Here is a 13,720-nt window from a genome sequence, read left to right as displayed (position 1 = left end):
AGCTTGGCGACGAAGGGCCCGAGGGAAGGAGGACGTAGAGTGTGCACGAAGGACATCGAGCAAGGATGAAATCCATGGATCCTGGCGTTGTTGATTGGGCATGTCCAAAGTATTGAGCGCTGCGAGTAGGGAAACAGATATGGGGGAAGAGGGCGCAGGAGAAGACAGTGGCTAGCGTGCCAAAGCTTCGGCGTCGGAGTGCTTGCGGCCCGACCGGTAGATTACGGTAATATTGAATTCCTAAAGACGGAGCGCCCAGCGGCCAAGGCGTCCTGAGGGATCTTTGAGGGAGGCCAACCAGCACAAGGCGTGGTGAACAGTAACGACGGTGAACAGGCGGCCATATAAGTATGGGCGGAATTTCGTGAGAGCCCACACTACAGCGAGACACTCCTTTTCAGTCACTGTGTAGTTCTACTCTGCTTTGGTGAGAGCACGGCTGGTGTACGCAACAACGTATTAAGAAAATTCAGGGTTGCGCTGGGGCAGGACAGCACCGAGGCCGATTCGGCTTGCGTCGGTGTGCACCTCAGTAGGAGCACTGGGGTCATAGTGCCGAAGAATAGGGGTGAAGTAAGAAGACGACGGAGCGCAGCAAAAGCTTCATCACAGGCAGAGTCCCACGTAGACAGGTCGGCGGGACCATTGAAGAGTTTCGTAAGGGGCGCTACGATAGACGCGAAATTACGGACAAAGCGCCGAAAATAGGAGCAGAGGCCCCCAAATCGGAGCACCTGTTTCGTAGAGGTCGGTTTAGGGAAGTCAGCCACAGCACGGAGTTTGTCAGGATCAGGTAGGACGCCATCTTTGGATACGAGCTGGCCGAGTATTGTCAGTTGCCTGGCGCCATAGTGACATTTCTTGAGGTTAAGTTGAAGGCCTGCACGGGTGAGGCAGCCCAATATCTGGCGCAAGCGCTGGAGATGCGTCGCAAAATCGGGCGAAAACACAAGAACATCATCTAAATAGCAGAGGCAAGTGTTCCACTTGAGGTCGCGCAATATGTTGTCCATCATTCGTTCGAACGTGGCGGGAGCGTTACAGAGACCGAATGGCATTACGGTGAATTCATATAGGCCGTCAGGGGTAACGAATGCCATTTTAGGACGGTCGGACTCCGACATCGGGACTTGCCAATAGCCGGAACGGAGATCCAGAGAAGAGAAGAACTTGGCGCCTTGCAAGCAGTCAAGGACGTCGTCAATACGGGTAGCGGGTAGACGTCTTTGCGCGTAATTTTGTTGAGCCGGCGATAGTCCACGCAAAATCGTATCGTGCCATCCTTCTTTTTTACCAGGACAACTGGGGATGACCAAGGACTGGCAGATGGCTGAACAATCCCGCTTTGTAGAATGTCGTCCACTTGCTCAGCGATGACGCGGCGCTCGGGAAGTGACACACGGTAGGGGCGCTAGCGAAGAGTAGTATGGGTACCGGTTTCATACTGGTGCTCGACAGTGGTCGCACGGCCCAAAGAAGAGGACTGGTGGTCAAACTATGAGCGAAACTGGTTGAACAGGGCAAGACGCTGCGCGTGTTGAGCTGTGTCGAGGGCGGGGTCAATAGAGCGGTCGTAAATGTCCGAAGGCAGTTGGTGATCGGGAGTAGCGCCACTTGGGGTGAGGGAAGCGATGTCGGGACTGGAGGAGGTCACATCGGTGTCCAAGGAACAGAACAAGTCTGCGGTATCAAAATGACCAAGGCACTCGCCACGGAGCAGGGGGAACGCAGAGAATGAGGTGTTAGAGGCGAGGATTGCGGCAACACCGTGGTGAATGTCGATGACGGCGAAGGGAAAATAGAGTCGTCGGTGAGAGGCAAGGAGGGGCGAAGGCTTAAAGAGAACGTCAGAAACAGAGGCGGCGCACACGGGGACGAGCACATCACTCCCAGGGGGAATATCGCTGTCCTAGGCAACAAAAAGCTTATCATCACAGCGAATCGGGGGTTCGTCGAAGGGTGCATCACAGAGCGGAGAAAAGACGACATGCGCACGGGCGCAGTCAATGACGACGCTGTGGCGGCATAGAAAATTCCAGCCAAGGATGACGTCATGGGAGCTTGCACGGAAGTCTAAAAATTCGACAGCATATAAAACATCAGCGATGACGACGCGTGCTGTGAAAGCGGCAGAAGGATGAACGGGCTAGGCGCTAGCTGTATGGAGAGAGTCCAGAAGATGGGGTGGTAACTTTTCGAAGCGAACGGTAGTTTTCTTTAATTACAGAAATGGTGGTCCCACTGTCCACAAGCGCAAGTGTCGGGACGCCGTCTACAAACATGTCAAGAAGATTCGGCGGTGAAAGGCGAGGACTTAAGCAGTTCGATGAGAGCGCAGTTCGTGCCCCAGGAACTGCGGCTGCTAGTTTTCCGAGTCGGCGGGTACGGTACCCCTCACTGGCGACAAGGAGCGGCGGCGAGCGGAGGGCGACCGGTGGGAAACGTAGGGCTGGCGACCAAGCGAGCGGTCAGGTGAGGTGCCCCGGTGGGGTGGTTCGAAAGGTGGGCGAAAGTTGCGATCCGTACAGGGGTAGTGCGGCAGGGGGTGCAGAGGTGCAGGCAGAGTACGTGAACAAAGGCGCGCGACGTGGCCTGGAATAACGCAGGCGTAGCAGCTAGGTTTGCTGTTAGCCGTGCGCCAAGGATTGTAGGCAGCGGGGGCGAAACGGTGTCGGGGAGCAGCAGGCGCAGGCACCGCAGGAGGAGCGTATGCATAGGCCTGCGGCCGCGGTGGTCTTCTGACAGCGTCGGCATAGGTGAGAGGCACGAGTGCGGGCGCAGGCTACACGGTTACTGGAGGATCGTAGCTCAATGGGGTGACAACAGGGGTGGGCTGGATCGAGGAAAGACCGGCCTGGGGAGCCAAAGTAGCCGGTTGCCGAAGACAAGGAAGGGCATCGGCGACCTCCTGCGTGATGGCATGCCGGATCTCAGGACAGAGGACGGGCGGTGACGGGTGTTGGCGAGATAGGAGCGAGAGTTGCCTGGCGACCTCGTCCCGCACGAAGTCTTTGATGGTAGCGAGTAAGTCATGGTTGATACCCAGGCGGGAGATGGAGTCGGCAGGTGGCGGAGGGCGACGAGCGCAAAGGCGTTGTTTGCGCTACTCGTCGAAACTTTGGCACAGGGTATACACCGAGGCAACGGTGGTGGGGCTCTTCGCCAACAACATCTGAAAAGCGTCGTCGTCGATGCCTTTCAGGATGTGCTTGATCTTGTCAACCTCGGTCATAGCCGGCTCAAAACGCTTGCAAAGGTCCACTATATCTTCAATGTAGCTGGTGAAAGTCTCATCCGTGTACTGAGCTCGGACACGCAGGCTGTGCTCAGCGCGCAGTTTCCGCACGGCGGGACGGCCGAAAACCTCCGCAAGTGTGCTCTTTAGAACGGCCCAGGTGGGAATGTCGGCCTCGTGGTTGCGGAACCGCAGTACATGTATCAGATCTGCATCAGACATGTATCAAACATGTATCAGATCTGGCAACCGTGGTCCTCAAGATTGGCAACCATGCTGTTCAAGCCAGCCAGCCAGTCTGGTTGCTGATATAAGAGCGCAAGCGCCCCATAAAGATAACTGTTACTCTGCACCACGAGCGCGGCGGTTGTCTGCGTCGCGTGCTATCTTGAATGACACACCAGGGAGTTTTGGACACGTAGGTCCTTGGGCCCCCGCACGGCCCCACTGCACTCAAACGTTCATGTCCCGGAGGCTCATGACGCTGGCAGCCCGGGCTGCTGCGATGGCTTGCTTGGCCGGGTCCTCGGAGTGCAGTAGGGTCTCCAAAGCCTCCCAAGTTGTAAGGTGCTCCAGGCCCCGCGGGGGAGGATTCGCTGGGCAGAAGAAAAGGATATGGTCGAGAGTGGCTTTGGGGTGGTTGCAGAGGGTGCAGGAGGGGTTTGTGTAGGCTTGGTGATATCGCGAGGGTATATAAGGGAAGGGCAAAATGCGTGTTTGGAGCCGCCTCCAAAGTGTCTAATGGTAATTGTCGAGGGATGGATGGGTTGGGTGGTAGAGCCGACGCTCGGCTTTGCAGGCTTGCGTCATTTCATTGAATGAGTGCATGCGCTCCCGCGACAACCCCAGATCGAAGGCCGCCGGTGCTCGATTGAGAGAAGCTCGGGCTAAAGCGTTGGCGGCCTCGTTTCCGGGATTCCCGGGGTGGGCAGGCAATCATATCAGCTCCACATAGCGGGGCGAAAGGTCAAACGATGGGCGAGGAGGCGAAGCACGCAGTTGTAGCGACAAAGTATAGGTTGGGGCAACCAAAAGGAAATAAAAATAATAAGTCCCTGCCTGCACTACGTACGTACAAAGGGCTTAACCCAATTTAAAAATAAAAGAATAGGCCCATAGGCAAAATGTAATTTCACCACCCGTGGGTGAAAAAATAAAATAAAAGGAAAAAAGCTACTATAGCGACCCACAGCTGGGGGAGCGGGCCCGGGGAGACTCCCCTGATCTCCCGTGGGAATTAGCGGAAGGGATGGGCAAATGGATGGGAAATTGGAAATTGGTTTGGGTTGTGGGAATTAGGTGGGATTGGGGACAGCAGGGATTTTGACCAGATTTGATTTGATCCTGAGTTCCTTTTCAGGCCTCCTTGAAGGGCGAGCACTCAGTCCACCAATAGTGGGCCCTCGGCGTCGAGCGTACTCCCACACCACAGAGAATGTTTTGTGGGCAATCTCCTACCGTCTGAGGCAGGGAAAACCTACAGGGGCTCGACTAGGATCCCCTCCCCCAAGCCAGGTTCCGCCACCCCGACCGTCCCACAGTACTAAGATGACAGATTTTTCACACCGCTTGTTCGGTGCTTCGGCTCTTACTCCACTGGTACTCGCACACACAACAGTTGTCCTTTCACGATTTTCTCGGCGTTCGTCCCACCAACGATCGCCCCTGGCATAGTATGTGAAACTCCACTCCATGCTCCAACGTCTTGGAGTCTCGGTTGATGTCCCCAGTTATCATCACGTGCTACCACAAGTTATATCTACACGGGCCCCATCAACCCAATGCGAAGCAGGCTTTACTGAGCCCGTCGAGGTATTTAGGAACTTGATGGCTCCCTGCGATTTCGCCAGGTCTACTAACCGTTACTCAGGTAACCGTCGGACTTTCCCGCGTTTCGGAGCTTACTGGCCTCCAGAACGTGCTGCTTACTCCATCACTTTTCATGCTTTCGGGCCTAAAGGCGGTTTCCCAAAACCAAAGCTTGGTTCGCCCAGCCGCATGCCCCCGCGAGGCACCGAGCTCTTCGTAATCGGAAACCAACGCGCCCGCGGCTGGGTGGTACGCCCTCGTACCGAGAGGGAACAATGTGACTTTCTTTTTTGCGAATTTGGAACGACCGCGTGTACCTGGGCGATCTCGTTGCTCGGCAAAACGACTAAGCAGAACCGCGTCTACCGAGGCGCGAACACCAACGGCAAAACGACTAAAGTTGTAGCGGCAGTGAGGAGTCGACGCACAGGCGCAGTAGCGCGCAGCTGCGGCGAAGAGCGACCACCTGCGTGGCGCGTGACACACTCGGTATCGCGCATGCGCATACCTCACCACTTCGGCTCACGCGAAGCTCGGCTCTGACCCGCGTAGTGAAGGTTTTCGCTTCAAAAAGTAGAATATCCGATAAATTTGCACATGCTTTCAGATTACTCTCCTTTAGTGCGAAACCACTACTTCACTACCAATCCTGAGAAAGCCCATGTTTATCTGAAGCCTCTCAGATACCTACAGAAAAAAATTTAGGGGGCACTTTGGCTCTCTAAACCGCTTCAACGAGAAAGTGTTTCTTGGCGCACTGTTTTTTTTAAGCTTTTATTTTTATTTTTTATGTTATTCTTTATTTTATTTTTTACTTCTGTTCCTTTTCTTTTTTTATTTTGGTTTCTTTCTTTATTTTTATTTTCGTTTCTCTTTTCATTTTTTTATTTCTTTTATGAAACCATGCATTCACTAGGTGCTCAAACCCTAGCCTTCGTGGCGGAGTGGCAGCGTCTCCACTTCAAATCCCTAAGGCTCTGGTTCGATTCCCAGCCCGAAGAGTTTTTTTTTTAAGTAGTGACGCCAAAACGCGGACACATTTGCTAACATCCCTTGGCCACGTCAGTATGAGGCATTAAAGGCTTCCGCCTTAAAATGAAGATTGCCGCGGCTCGGTTTTTTACCCACCGCGGTGGCACAGTAGTTAAGGCACTCGTCTACCGAGTCAGAGTACCAGGGTTCGAACCCGACCGCGGCACCCCCGTTTCGATGAAGGCGAAACGCAAAAGGCCTTGTGCTGTGCGATGTCAGTGCACGTTAAAGATCCCCAGGTGGTCGAAATTATCCCGGAGACCTCCACTACCACACTTCTCTCTCGGCCGCCGCGGTGGCTCAGTGGTTATGGTGCTCGGCTGCTGACCCGAAAGACGCGGGTTCGATCCCGGCCGCGGCGGTCGAATTTCTTTGGAGGAGAAATTCTAGAGGCCCGTGTACTGTGCGATGTCAGTGCACGTTAAAGAACCCCAGGTGGTCGAAATTTCCGGAGCCCTCCACTACGGCGTCTCTCATAGCCTTAGTCGCTTTGGGACGTTAAACCCCATAAACCAAACCAAACACTTCTCTCTCACTTTCATCTTCCACTCCCACTTTCCTTCCTTCCCTTATGGCGCGGTCAGGTGTCCACTGAGATATGTGAGGCACATACTGCGCCATTTCCTTTCGTCAAAAAACCACCCAACCAACCGCGGCTCGGTTTCGAACCCGCGGCGGCGCTAACGGATCAGCTTCGCTGGCCACTTTACGAGAGTACTATGCTGTCGCCGAAATCGATTAAGCTTCATTAATTAAAAGACTAGCGCATAAACCTAGGACACAGTCATAGAAGGAAAGAGGACAAGCGCTAAACATCGACTTTTAGTATTTTTTGCGCTAGTGGTTTAAATAATGTTGACACAACAACTAGCCCAGCTTTCCCTCTTGACCAATTATGTCTCGTGTTAAACTGCCACACCCCCAGCTGTCAACGTCTCGTCGTCGCGTCTTTTTTTGTTGAGGGACGGCTGTGCTTTTATGTTTCTGGGTTCAAAAATTCAGGGGGGCATTTTAAGGCGGAAGCCTTTAATGTCTCATCATTGTAAGCAGCAGTTGTCGACAGAAAATGTCACGCTTTTCAATTGGTGGAAACGGTGGTGACGTCACAGTGCGCGAATTTCAAACGGGGCCAATTGTACTTTGGCTAGTAACCATGCAACCAATTGAAGGGATCGTATAGTGATGATCCAATTAAGTGGGACTGAGCTTAGTTAATTGCTTAATTACCCAATTAGCCTAACTAGCTTCGCTAGTCAGGCCATGTAAATAAATAAAACCGATTAAGAAATTAGTCGAGGTCAGAAATCGAACCCCGGTCTTCGGCGTGGGAGACGAGCATGCTATCCACTCCGCCACGCCAGCTCGATGGTTTGGAATGAACAAAGGCGCATCTAGTGAATACGGTGTCTTCACTAACTCTCATCCTCCTCCATTCCCTTCCCGCGAGGTTTAGGTGTCCACCGACAAATGAGACAGATACATTTCCTTTCCTCAAAAACCAATTTACTGACGAGCGAGGCGTAGAACCGAATGAGCGATGGCGTTCTATGGACTCTTTGGCAGCGTTGCAAGACGCTGTCGCGTTCCACTCTTAGGGGCATCAGTGGCCACACTTTAGGTCAAAAAAGTGCCCCCCTGAATTTTGTGAGACAGTTACTGCGTAATTTCCTTTCCTCAAATACAATTTTCATTTTCTTCATTCCGGCTCCTCTTTATCTATCTTCTTTCACTCCCACTTCCTCCCTTCCTCTATGGTGCGGTTCACGTGTCCACCGAGATGACAGAGAATTACTGCGCCATTTCGTTTCCTCAAAAAGCGTCGCGCTGAACGGGTGGTGTTCCGTGGACTCCCTGCAGCGCTACAACGCGCTGTCGCGTTCCACTCCTAAAGGCGAAGCTTAAGTGTCATTAATTAGCAGTTAATTAGCATTCAGGCATTAATCAGTAATTAACCATTAATTAGTGATTTGTCATCGCTTAGTAACTAGTACTCAATTATATGTGACGCCACCGGTGCCACAGAAACAGCGAAGGTGGTGCCGAAAACGCTTCCGCCTCTACCCACTTTAGACAGTCAAAGTGCCCCCTGAATTTTTTGTTGACCTAAAGTGCGGTGAGGCGAAAGCCTTAAGCTATGGTCCTTAAGCGCAGTGTTGCTGCTTATGTCAATGATGTGTGGTTAAGGTGTTAAGCTTCGCCTCTAAGAGGGGGTTGCAGCCTTCGGGCTACTTCCGCTTATCTGTTTTCTCAGCCAACCGCCACCTACGCAAATGCGATGAGAATGCCTTAGAAGTACTTCTCCGCAAGATTTATAAGAGAGCTCTCGACCTCCCCATAACGACGTCCAACAAGCGTCTCCTCGGTCTGGGGATGACCAACACCTTTGGGGAGTTACGAGAAGCTCCTCTTAACAATCAATACGTGCGCCTAAGCAAAACACCTGCGGGGAGCCGCCTTCTGACCCGCTTACACATATCCTACGCAACGCATACAGAAGAACGGGTCCGCATCCCTGAAGCCTGGCGCTTTGCACTCCCGGTGCGACCACTTCCGAAGAACATGACTGCAGACACCCATGATCGTCGCCGTCTCGCGCGGGCGGAGGCTATTTCTCAACAATATGGCCACAAGCCAGGTGTCTTCTATGTGGATGCGGCCGGCCCACACCATGGGGGTTGGTACACGGCGGCCGTCATCCACCAAAACACTACAGTTCAGGGCCTTACTTTCCGTGCCCCAAACATTACATTTGCGGAATAGATCGCCATTGCACTGGCCGCCGCAGATCCAGAGTCCCGAGTCATTATTACGGACTCCAGGGGCGCCTGCCGCAATATTGAGCAAGAGTATATTCCAGACCGTGCTTTCAAAATTCTCCACGCATGCGAATACACAGGGTTTCCGACCCATCGTACCATCGTGTGGGCTCCGCCTGATGCGGGTCTTGAGGGGAACGAGGCAGCCGACGCTGCCGCCCGCGCGCTTACTCACCGGGCGTCGCCTCATCCGCAGCCTGATCCGGAATTTAATTTCAATCCGGTCATCACCTTTAAAGAGATCACCTCTCTTTATCAAAACTTTCATGGTCTCTATCCCCCTCCCTGTAAAGGCCTCACCAGGGTGGAGGAGCACTGGCTTCTCCGCCTCTATACCAATACTGTACTGTGCCCGTCAGTACTTAAGCACTTCAATTCTTCTTTCTCAGGCGCGTGCCCACACTGTGAGGAGGAGTTTTCGGACACCTACCACATGGTGTGGGCATGCCCTTCCAATCCTGCCTACCCACCCCACCTCCACCCCACTCGAGAGGACTGGGAAGCTGCCCTGCGCGGCTGCTCCGAACTCCATTCCCAACAGGCATTGGTAGCTAGAGCCCGGGCCGCTGCGGAAGCTACAGGGATCCCGGACTAGGGATCCCTCCTAGTCTTTGTAAGGGGCGGGTCCTTCCGGCTCGCCCCATCGACCTCACATTCCAATTCAAAATACATAATCACCGACTCGCGAGGGGCCTGTCGGAACGTCGAACAAGGCTGCACTCCCTTCCTAGCCTATCGAATATACCAAAATTGCATACGGGATACGGACCCCGCACACCGTTACCTCATATGGGCCCCTGCTCATCAGGGGTTGGCAGGAAACGAGGCAGCAGATGCAGCCGCCCTGCGCCCTCTCTCACCGGGCTGTTTTCTCCTCCCCGTCCGATCAGGAACCCGATTTTAATCCGGTCTATACATTCAAAGATATTACAACATATTATCAAAATTGTCATCGCCTTTACCCTAGCCCATGTAAAGGCCTTAAGAAGGCGGATGAGCGGCTCCTTCTCCGCCTTCTCACCAATACATTGCTGTGCCCGGCAGCGCTAAAACATTTTGACCCCTCCTTTAGCGGCAGCTGCCCCCACTGTAGTGCAGTGTCTTCTGACACTTATCACATGGTGTGGGCCTGCCCCTCCAACCCCGCTATTCCCCCCATCCCCAACCCAACCCGGGAGGACTGGGAGGCGACCCTGGTCGGCTGTCACGACTTACAGGCCCAACAAGCCTTAGTCGGGCGCGCCCGGGCGGCGGCAACCGCCACTGGGGTTCCATACTAGGGACCTCCACCTAGTGTTTGTAAAGATCGGTCCCTTACGGGCTGATCCAAACATACCTCCTGCTCATTCGTAATAAATGTTTTCACCACCACCACCATCGACCTCTCACTGTAAATAGCAATAAAAGTTTTCCTCTTCCTCCTCCGCTTCGGCGGACGCGGTTGTTGCGACGCGCGTCTTTACTGTCTCAGTTTTTCTCTTTCTTCTTATCTTTCAACTCTCTTCTTTCTGCACGTGGCAGCGGTGGTTGCTCGGCTTGAGCCAGTCGGCAGGCAGGCCCCGTGCATTTTCCTTTTCGTCCTTCTCTCACCCCATTGCCATTGACCTGAATAGTGACCCGGTACATGAGGTTGGCACCCTCCGTGTATTGGGCCTGCACATCCTGAACGATGGCAAACACACCACCACCCTCAAGAAACTCAAGCAGGTTGTAGGCGCGATATCGCACCTCATTCGCAGGGTTTCAGGAAGTCATAGAGGCATGAAGGAGCGCGACCTATGTCGCCTCATTCATGCGTTTGTCCTCAGCCGTGTGCTGTACATACCCCATACTTACCACTATCCAAACATGACATAAACACTTTGGATGCTTTGATTCGCAAGGCATTCAAGGTAGCACTTCACCTTCCCCTCAACACACCCACAGACAGATTACTAGGCCTGGGCCTCCACAATACGATCGGGGACAGGTGGAGGCCCACCGACAGGCCCAATACATCAGGCTCACACAAACCTCCACAGGTCGGTATATCCTGGACACCCTGCGAATCAAAATACCGGCCAACGACCCAACCCTCCTCGCCATCCCACGATCCCTTCACCAAGAGCTCCTCATCAGGCCACTCCCGAGGAATATGCACCCGTCCCACCATGAGCAGCGCCGCAGAGCCCGTGCGAAGGCACTCCATCGAGCGTACGGCCCCGAGCCGGACGCCGTATGGGTGGATGCTGCCTGCACGGGTGATGAAGCGACAGCAGCTGTGGTGGACTCCTCTTTTTCCGCCCTCCTCACACTACCTCTCCCTCCAGACACCTCCCCAGAAGCTGCAGAGGAAGCCGCCATTGCACTTGCTATCACCCGCACAGAAGCCCGGTACATTTTAAGTGATTCTAAAACTGCGATTCTAAATTTTGCTCGAGGCCGAGTCCATGTCCCTGCTTTTGGCATACTGGACAACTGGATACTGGATGCACCCTCGCCCCGCCAAGTGGAGCTGATATGGGTGCTCGCGCACTCCGGGAATCCCGGAAACAAGGCCGCCAACCTTCTAGCCCGAGGTTCTTTAAACCGGGCTCAGGTGGCCTCTGATCGGGGATTCACGAAGGAGCGCATGCACTCATTCAGTGACCTGCCCAGGCGTACAGAGCCTTACGCCAGCTCTACCCCCCGCCCCACCCCTCCCTAGATAACAAACACGGAACACTCTGGCGCAGACTACAGACACACACTCTCCCTTCACCCCTTAACCTAGCCCACTATCATCCCTCCTTCCCCACTCCGGCATGCACTCTATGCCCAGAACCCTTCGCCTCTTCCCTCCACATCGTTTCCCTCTGCCCGGCGGACCCTCCCCCGCCGGACCTAGAGAACATCAAGACCTGGGAGGACTGGAAGACCCTGCTGCGCTCGGAGGACCCGGCCGTGCAGACCATCGCCACCGGCCGTGCTGCCAGTGTTATGGACCTTCGGAACATAGACACTTCAGTGCAGTGGGGTCGTGCGGGGACCCTGGGGCGTGCCCCGAATTCCTGTGTAAATAAAGTTTTCTCTCTCTCTCTCTCCTTCTCTCACTCGCAACCGACCGACCGACCGACCCGCCTCTAAGAGCGGAACGTGACAGCGTCTTGCAACGCTGCCAGGGAGTCCATAGAACGCCATCGCCCGTTCGGTTCTACACCTTGCTCATCGGTAATTTGGTTTTTGAGGAAAGGAAATGCGTCTCGCATATCTCGGTCGACACCTAAAGCTCGCCGTAACGGCAAGGGAGGAAGATGGGAGTGAACGAAGACACCGTATTCGCTAGAAGCGTCTTTGTTCATTGAAAACCATCGGGCTGGCATGGCGGAGTGGTAGCGTGCTCGTCTCGCATTCCAGAGACCGGGGCTCGATTCCTGAGCTCGGCCAATTTCTTTCTCGGTTTTATTTATTTATCTGGTCTGACCAGAAAGGTTAATTAGGCTAATTGGTTAAGTAAGCAATTAACTAAACTCAGTCCCACTCACTTGGAGCACCACTATACGGTCCCCTTAATTGGTCGCACAATTAGTAGCCAAAGTACAATTGGCCCCGTTTGAAATTCGCGCACTTTGACGTCACGACCGTTTCGACTAATTGAAAAGCGTGACATTTCTGTCGACAACTGCTGCTTACAACGATGAGGCATAAAGGCTACCGCCTTAATAAACTTCTCGTCAGTGTGCCTTACATCTGTGCGCAAAAGCCACGAAAGCAAAGGAAACACGCGTAACTGGCTCTCTGGGTCAGTGCGCACCTCTATCGCGCTTTGAGCAACGCGGCGGTAATATGTGCTGCTTGCGTTTTTGTTGATATCGTTTTTGCAGAAACGCGGCACTGGAGCAATATGTATGTGAGACAGATACTGCATTTCCTTTCCTGAAAAAAGATGCAATTTATTATTAGTAATAGGCCACCGGTGTTCACTGGGTTCATTGGCGTCGGCGTTGACAACCTTGCGAACTCCGTTTATTTCGAAGAAAGGAAAGTCGCATATCTGGCTCCCAGGGTCAGTGGACAACTCAATCGCGCTTTCAGGTACGTGGCGATGGTGTCCACCAGCAAAAAACTCCTTTCGCACAATATTTTGTGCTTAGCAATGCTAAACCGCCAGCCAACCCCAGGTGGTGGAAATTTCCGGAGCCCTCCACTACGGCGTCTCTCATAGCCTTAGTCGCTTTGGGACGTTAAACCCCATAAACCAACCAACCAACTTTTTTTTGTTGCTGTAGAGGACACCCTCTTACATTATTACAAAGCGCATACATTACACTTAATGGCTCTAAGATGGACAAAAGGTGAAAATTATTGAAAATTAGCTTTGAGAAATAATGGAAAGACGCATGAGTGGTGTCTCCAGGATGACTGTTAGGAAAGTTCTTTGCTTGTGGTGGAGATGGAGAACTCTTTTTTACGCCCAAAACCAAGGGACCAGTCCAAGGAACTGTTGAGCTAGCTTAGAGGAGGTCGGCGGGGATCCCTGGGGATGGATGGATGGAAACAACTTTATTAGACACAAAAAGAACAAAAAATCTTCCAGGGTGGTCCCCTACTGGTCCAGGAGTCCACGGGCTTGTGCTTCACGTAAAGCCCGATCCACCAGCCATTTCTGGCCGGCGGGCTGAGCGGTCCGCAAAGCAGCCTCCCAGGAAGAATGAGTGGGATTGGGGATGAGGGGTACTCCCTTTGGGGAAGGACATTCCCAAAGGTAGTTGAAAAGTGTGGACCTGGGCACGCCACAGGTGGTACAATCAGGAAGAAAGGTGGGGTGAAAGCATGAGAGACGGTGGGGGGAAATGAAACAGCCTGTCTG

The sequence above is a fragment of the Amblyomma mixtum genome, chromosome 5, assembly GCF_055824585.1.
Source record: "Amblyomma mixtum isolate Tamu chromosome 5, ASM5582458v1, whole genome shotgun sequence".
Classification (NCBI taxonomy): domain Eukaryota; kingdom Metazoa; phylum Arthropoda; class Arachnida; order Ixodida; family Ixodidae; genus Amblyomma; species Amblyomma mixtum.
This window is presented reverse-complemented; position numbering follows the sequence as displayed.